Source organism: Rissa tridactyla, chromosome 23 (genome assembly GCF_028500815.1).
Source record: "Rissa tridactyla isolate bRisTri1 chromosome 23, bRisTri1.patW.cur.20221130, whole genome shotgun sequence".
Taxonomy (NCBI): domain Eukaryota; kingdom Metazoa; phylum Chordata; class Aves; order Charadriiformes; family Laridae; genus Rissa; species Rissa tridactyla.
Window position 1 is genome coordinate 4,203,209 of NC_071488.1, and position 6,514 is coordinate 4,209,722.

Sequence of the window (6,514 nt, forward strand, 5' to 3'; positions counted from 1 at the left end):
ACCGCGCCCCCGTCAGTACCCGGCAGTTTTCCGGTTGTCCATTTCCATGGCCCCTCAGTCAGCCGACGCGCCTCTCTATGGCACTTTAGTCCTCCAGGACGCCGCGCAGTCAGCCGACGCTCCTCTCTATGGCACTTTAGTCCTCCAGGGCGCCCCTCAGTCAGCCGACGCGCCTCTCTATGGCACTTTAGTCCTCCAGGGCGCCCCTCAGTCAGCCGACGCGCCTCTCTATGGCACTTTAGTCCTCCAGGGCGCCCCTCAGTCAGCCGACGCGCCTCTCTATGGCACTTTAGTCCTCCAGGGCGCCGCTCAGTCAGCCGACGCGCCTCTCTATGGCACTTTAGTCCTCCAGGACGCCGCGCAGTCAGCCGACGCGCCTCTCTATGGCACTTTAGTCCTCCGGGGCGCCCCTCAGTCCGCCGACGCTCCTCTCTATGGCACTTTAGTCCTCCCGGGCGCCGCGCAGTCAGCCGACGCGCCTCTCTATGGCACTTTAGTCCTCCGGGGCGCCCCTCAGTCAGCCGACGCGCCTCTCTATGGCACTTTAGTCCTCCAGGGCGCCGCTCAGTCAGCCGACGCTCCTCTCTATGGCACTTTAGTCCTCCCGGGCGCCGCGCAGTCAGCCGACGCGCCTCTCTATGGCACTTTAGTCCTCCAGGGCGCCGCTCAGTCAGCCGACGCGCCTCTCTATGGCACTTTAGTCCTCCAGGGCGCCCCTCAGTCAGCCGACGCGCCTCTCTATGGCACTTTAGTCCTCCAGGGCGCCGCTCAGTCAGCCGACGCGCCTCTCTATGGCACTTTAGTCCTCCAGGACGCCGCGCAGTCAGCCGACGCTCCTCTCTATGGCACTTTAGTCCTCCCGGGCGCCGCGCAGTCAGCCGACGCGCCTCTCTATGGCACTTTAGTCCTCCGGGGCGCCCCTCAGTCAGCCGACGCGCCTCTCTATGGCAGTTTAGTCCTCCAGGGCGCCGCTCAGTCAGCCGACGCGCCTCTCTATGGCACTTTGGTCCTCCAGGGCGCCGCTCAGTCAGCCGACGCGCCTCTCTATGGCACTTTGGTCCTCCAGGGCGCCGCTCAGTCAGCCGACGCGCCTCTCTATGGCACTTTAGTCCTCCGGGGCGCCGCTCAGTCAGCCGACGCGCCTCTCTATGGCACTTTGGTCCTCCAGGGCGCCGCTCAGTCAGCCGACGCGCCTCTCTATGGCACTTTAGTCCTCCAGGGCGCCGCTCAGTCAGCCGACGCTCGTCTCCACAGCACTTTAGTCCTCCAGGAGCCCGGAAGTGCCCGCTCAGTCCTCCCACGCGTGTCTCTATAGCACTTTAGTCCTCCAGGAACCCTCTCAGTCCTCCCACGCGCCTCTCCATGGCACTTTAGTCCTCCAGTTACGCCGCTCAGTCAGCCGACGCGCCTCTCTATGGCACTTTTAGTCCTTCAGGACGCCCCCTCAGTCCGCTGACGCGCCTCTCCATGGTGATTTAGTCCTCCAGGATCCAGGAAGTGCTCATCAGTCTTCTGGAAATCACCTGCTTCCAGCACTCTTCTAAAACCATAAAACACGATTACCAATTAACCACGAAAATATCTGAAGATAGCAAAAATAAAGTGATGCCTGCAGAACTTTCTTCTTTACAGCAACAAGCAGACAGAACTCAAACAAAAGCAGTAAGAGAATCACCAGAGGCAAGTGCCCAATGGAAATAAAAATGACTGTTGCTTTGCCTGCTGGGAACTTAAGGTATAAGAAAAGGAGCTCCTGCTCCTGTGGCCACCTTTTTGTCTTCTGGGGGGTTGTCCCCGCCCCTTTCTCCAGGGGATTGTGGGAAGGGTGGTGGACGGGGCCTGATGGCAGTGGGCGGGGCCCGGGGTATATGAGCCACAGGCTCGGCTCAGGAGCTTGTTCTGCTGCTGGGCTCCTCTGGGGTCAGTGCTCTGCTGGTCCTTCACTTGTCTGCAGCTTTCGGGCAGGCATGTTTTGGTATTTAGGGAGGCAGAGGTAAGAAGGCTGAGTTAAGACCTTCAGGACCAGTACACATCCTGCCACCTGTATAGTAGAAAGTTGACTGGTATGCAGCTTTTTTGTTTCCTTTTTTTCAGGTCAGTAACTTTGTGATGAGTGTTTAGGGGATGTCCAGATGGTTTAATAGTGTGCTTTTCTTTATTCTAAGAGTGCTGCATTTTCCTAGAATTCCTGACTTTATTGAAGATGGGCCTGTGGCTTTTTCCACCGGTTTTGCAGTATGCTGTGTGAGTTGCTGATCTTGTTTCTCTTAATTGGGTTGATGATGAGATTATGTTGTAGGGGTTAGGGTGAGGATTTTGTATGCATCTGCATATTGTACTTCAGCACTTCTCAAGAAAGCAGCAGGGATGTAAGGCATAGTGTCATTCAGGGTATGGCATGGCTCATCACCTTTCCCCATTGCCCAAATAGTGCTGTGGTGTCCCTAGAGTTTTTGCAGCTTGCAGCAGGCCCCTCATAGATCGTGTCAGGGCATTACTTATTTTGTGGGTCCATAGCAGAGCCCAGAGTCTGTGGGAAGACAGAAGATAGGAGGTGCCTGCTGAACACAGGGCATGGCTCAGAAGAGCAGCTCCTGAGGAGTGGCTGACACAGGGGTTTCAGGGTTGCAAATATAGAATGGGAGCTGTCAAGAAGAAGCGTGGGTCCTTCCCTGACAGTTGAGGAGATGAGGTTTCTAAAAGTTTTGGTGCTGGGGGTTGGCTAGGAAATGGAGGCAGGTTCATCAGTCTTTGTCATATTGGTTTTGCATTTGGATTTGGGTGTCAAGAGGGTCTGGTCTGTTCTAGTCCCTTGCATTTGAGGTGAGCTGGATAGTATTGAGGAGGAGCATGGGACCGGTGATTTCACAGAAATGCAATGGTAATTTTGTGTTTGTTGGTATCTTAGGTGTCATAAATAATTGCTGCTGCAGCCTCTGACTCTGGAATCAGCGTGAAACAGGTGAGCGGATTGCCATGGCACCTCTGAGGAGGAGGGTGCTGTAGAAGAGGTTGGCCTCTACTATCAGGGTGGTCACTGCTGGAGCCATGGTTTCTTTTTGTTTTACAGATGAAGAGGAACGTGGTGACTGCAGGAACACATCAGTTAGCTGTTTGTTGTGGGTTTTTTGTCAAAGATGAATTCAGACCCCTGGCTGTCTGAAAGCTAAGTAGAGGCACAGGCGCTGGAGGGGGGCCAAGGTTGACAGTTTCAGGGAGGAGTTTTCAAGTCAGGGTAGAGCAGAGGGCTATCCAGGAGGAGTCTCCTCTGAGTAGGTAAAGGGAGTGCGTTACTCTTCAGCACAAAGCTAGTGTGTGCTGGGCAGGGCAGTTCTGGCCTGTGTCTGTTGTTGTGTAGTTTGTGTGCTCTGTCTTCTGTGTCTTGGACTTTCCTTAGGTTTTGATATCCTCGTTTCTCTTTGCACTCAAGGGGCACAGCATGTGCCTTGGGCAGCCCCTGTAGAGTCTCGAATGCCTGTGCTAATTGTCAGAGTGCCCAATGGGCAATTCTTGCATAACAATTTTAAAGTGCAGATCGGACTTGCCTCTTGGAAGTTTCTGGATGGTCCTCTTCTGCAGCATTGTTCATGGCTGCATGAGCAGCTCTGTTCTCTGAGCTATAGCAGCTCTAGCCATCTGCTTTTATGAACTGGGATTTCTTCCCTGCATCCTTACATTCTCAGGTCTTGAAGCCAGGCTTCCTGCACATATGTCATCTCCATTTGGACAGGAACTTCTTGGAATGGGCTGTTACATTTGACTCTTTTATGATTTTTACAACTTTGCCACAGAGCCTCCTCACGTCTGTGCTGTGGCCATCAGTCGTCTTGCCCAACAGCGTCTCTTGTCTGAAAGTCATTCTTCTTGTGGAGAGTTTTCTCTCATCTTGGAGTCACATTGTTGTCTATAGTGCTGCGTGGTGTTGGGCTGCACGTGGGTGTGTTTGGCGTGGAGCTGCCCTGCCTGGGGGTGTAGAGTCAGGGGTAGGTGGAACAGCAATAACAGTCTATGGGTAATATGTTGATCTGCCAAGACTGTTTAGCCAAAGGTTGTACAGTCATCTGGGATCAAGCAGCCATTGGCAGGGACAGTCATTTCCATAGTGTTTTATGGGGATGATTGGAGCCTCCTGGGAGGGCCTGTTTGGCAGTAGTGAAGCAGATTGAAGGTGTTAAGGCTTGTATGTGTGGGGATTAACACTGGGTCCAATTTTTTTTTAATGGAGGCTGTAGTTGGAGCCTAGATGATATTCCTAAATGGAAACAAGACCCCTGGAATCATTCAGCTACTGATCAGCATCTGGGTGACTTGTTTACTGATTTTTTTTTTTTTTTTTTCAGATGCAGAGGGACAAGATGTGCACCAAAGAGTCATGGAGAAGGCAAGCGGGACCCTGTAAGAAGGTGGGTCAGCTCATGGTGCTGGAGGGAAGATGTGACTGGTGGCTATGTCATTTTATTATGGCTTGGTGGTGGGGTGTGGGTGTTTTTTTTCATTTTGAAGGTATGAAGTGATGAGTAAATCAGGATATTGGCACTGGATGTGACTCTTGGGCAAGGTGGTCAATGAATAGTGGGCTGAAGCAGCAATTCTTGTCAGATGTTATATTGTGGGTGAAGTTTTTAGTGTCCTTTGTGTCTGTTTTACAGGTAGTCTGTAAGCCTCAAAGCAGCAGCCCAAAACCATGGAGGGCAGGTGGGCGAGAGGCCAGGGTAAAGGAGCAGGAGACAGGAATGGCTGTAGGCAGGCTGAGGTGTCGGGCAGTATGTCAGCATATGTCTTTTGGTTGGCTTTTTTTTTTTAGGTGCAGGACGCAGGCTCAGAGGGACTAAGCCGCATGCTGATGAGCATGCTGAGAAGGTGAGGCGGTTGTGGGCCACATTGGTGTCTTAGTAGTGAAGTATTATATGGCAACCTGGTTAATTATTTATCTTCTGGTTTTGCAGGTGCCCTGTGAGCCATCTTTGGAAGTGGATGAGCATTAGAGGTGAGCCGAGGCAGCAGTGAGGAGGAGCTTGTGGCTGGTGATTTCTCACATGTGCAACAGTAATTTTGTTTCTTGGTATCTCAAGCAATGATGGCCACAGCATTTGACTCTGGAAGGAGCAGGTGAGTGGAATCCCATTGTGCTTTTGAGGAAGGGGAAATTGTGGAAGAGGTTGGCGGTGGCCTCTCTGAAACTTCTTGCTGTCACTGTTTGGTTTTCTTTAATTGTAGATGATGATGAACCTGGTGACTATAGGAATGTCCCAGATAGTCGATGTGCTGTGTTTTTTTTTTTTTTTTTCTGTCGACATCGGATTTAAGACCTCCAGCCCTCTGAAAGCTAAGTTGAGTGGCCAGGGCTGGGGAGGGGCTGGAAGGGGAAAAGTTTGTGATTTGCAGGGAGGCATCTTAAAGTTAGAGAAGGGCAGAGGGCTGTCCTGGAGCCATCCCCTTTGGGCAGGTAAAGGGAGCGGATTAGTCTTCAGCACAATGCTAGCATGAGCCGGGCAGGGCGGTTCCAGCCTGCATCTGTTGTGTTGTTTGTGTGGTCTGTCTTCTGTGTCCTAAACCTTCCTTGGGTCTCGATGTTCTCTTTACACTTGAGGAGCACAGCCTGTACTTCAGACACCATCCCAAGAGTCTTGAATGCCAGTACTCATTGGCACTGCCCCAGTCAGGCCCCACTTTTCTTGCATTATAAGCTTAAACAGTGGATCGGCCTTGCATCTGGGAAGTTTCTGCGTGGTCCACAACTGCAGCATTGTTCCTGGCTGCGTGAGCAGCTCTGTTCTCTAGCCATCCATTTTCAGTGACTGGGACTTCTTCCCTGCATCCTTAAGTTCTTAGGTCTTGAAGCCAGGCTTCCTGCACGTACATCTCGGTTTGAGTCACTTGTTTTCCTGGACCATTACATTGTACTCATTTATTGGGGTTTCCCTAGAGCCTTCTCGTGTCACCATTGTGGTCTTGCAGGTCTTCTTGCCTGACAGTGGCTTATGTTGGTGTCATCCTTCTTGCTGAGAGTTTTCTCTCATTTGTGAGGTGCATTGTTTGTAGTGTTCTGTGTAATGTTGGTCTGTGCTTGTGTGTGTTTGGCTCGGAGCTGCTCTGCCCGGTCATGTAAACTCTGGGGTAGGTGGAACATCAATAGGAGTCTATGGTTAGTTTGTTGATCTACCAAGACTGTTGAGGCAAAGGTGGTACAGTCAACTCCCATCAAGTAGCCATCAGCAGGTTGTGTGGGCAGCTCTTTAATTAATGGGGTTGTTTTGGGATGAGCAGAGCTATGTGGGAGGGGCTGTTCAGCAGTAGTGAAGCAGACTGCATCACGAAGATGCTAAGGCTGCTTTGTGTGGGGTGTAATCTTTGTATGTTGTGTGTTTTTTTTTTTAATGTCAGACTGTAATTGTACTCCAGATGGTATTTCTAAGGCAAAACAAGACCTTTTTGAGGGTGTGCACGTGTCCATGGGGTTCCCCCTAAAAGATGCAGTTCACAGCCCAAAAAATGCCTGAAAATTCATGTGGGG

The 6,514-nt window shown here is 51.5% G+C and overlaps 1 long non-coding RNA gene across 1 annotated transcript; it reads left to right on the forward strand.

The window, feature by feature from the left end:
• The first annotated feature begins 2,935 nt into the window (after positions 1-2,935).
• Positions 2,936-5,720, forward strand: LOC128900936 (uncharacterized). The gene is made up of 4 exons (XR_008463386.1): positions 2,936-2,962; positions 4,341-4,403; positions 4,805-4,860; positions 4,947-5,720. It is a non-coding gene; the product is annotated as an uncharacterized LOC128900936 (long non-coding RNA).
• The last annotated feature ends 794 nt before the right edge of the window (positions 5,721-6,514 follow it).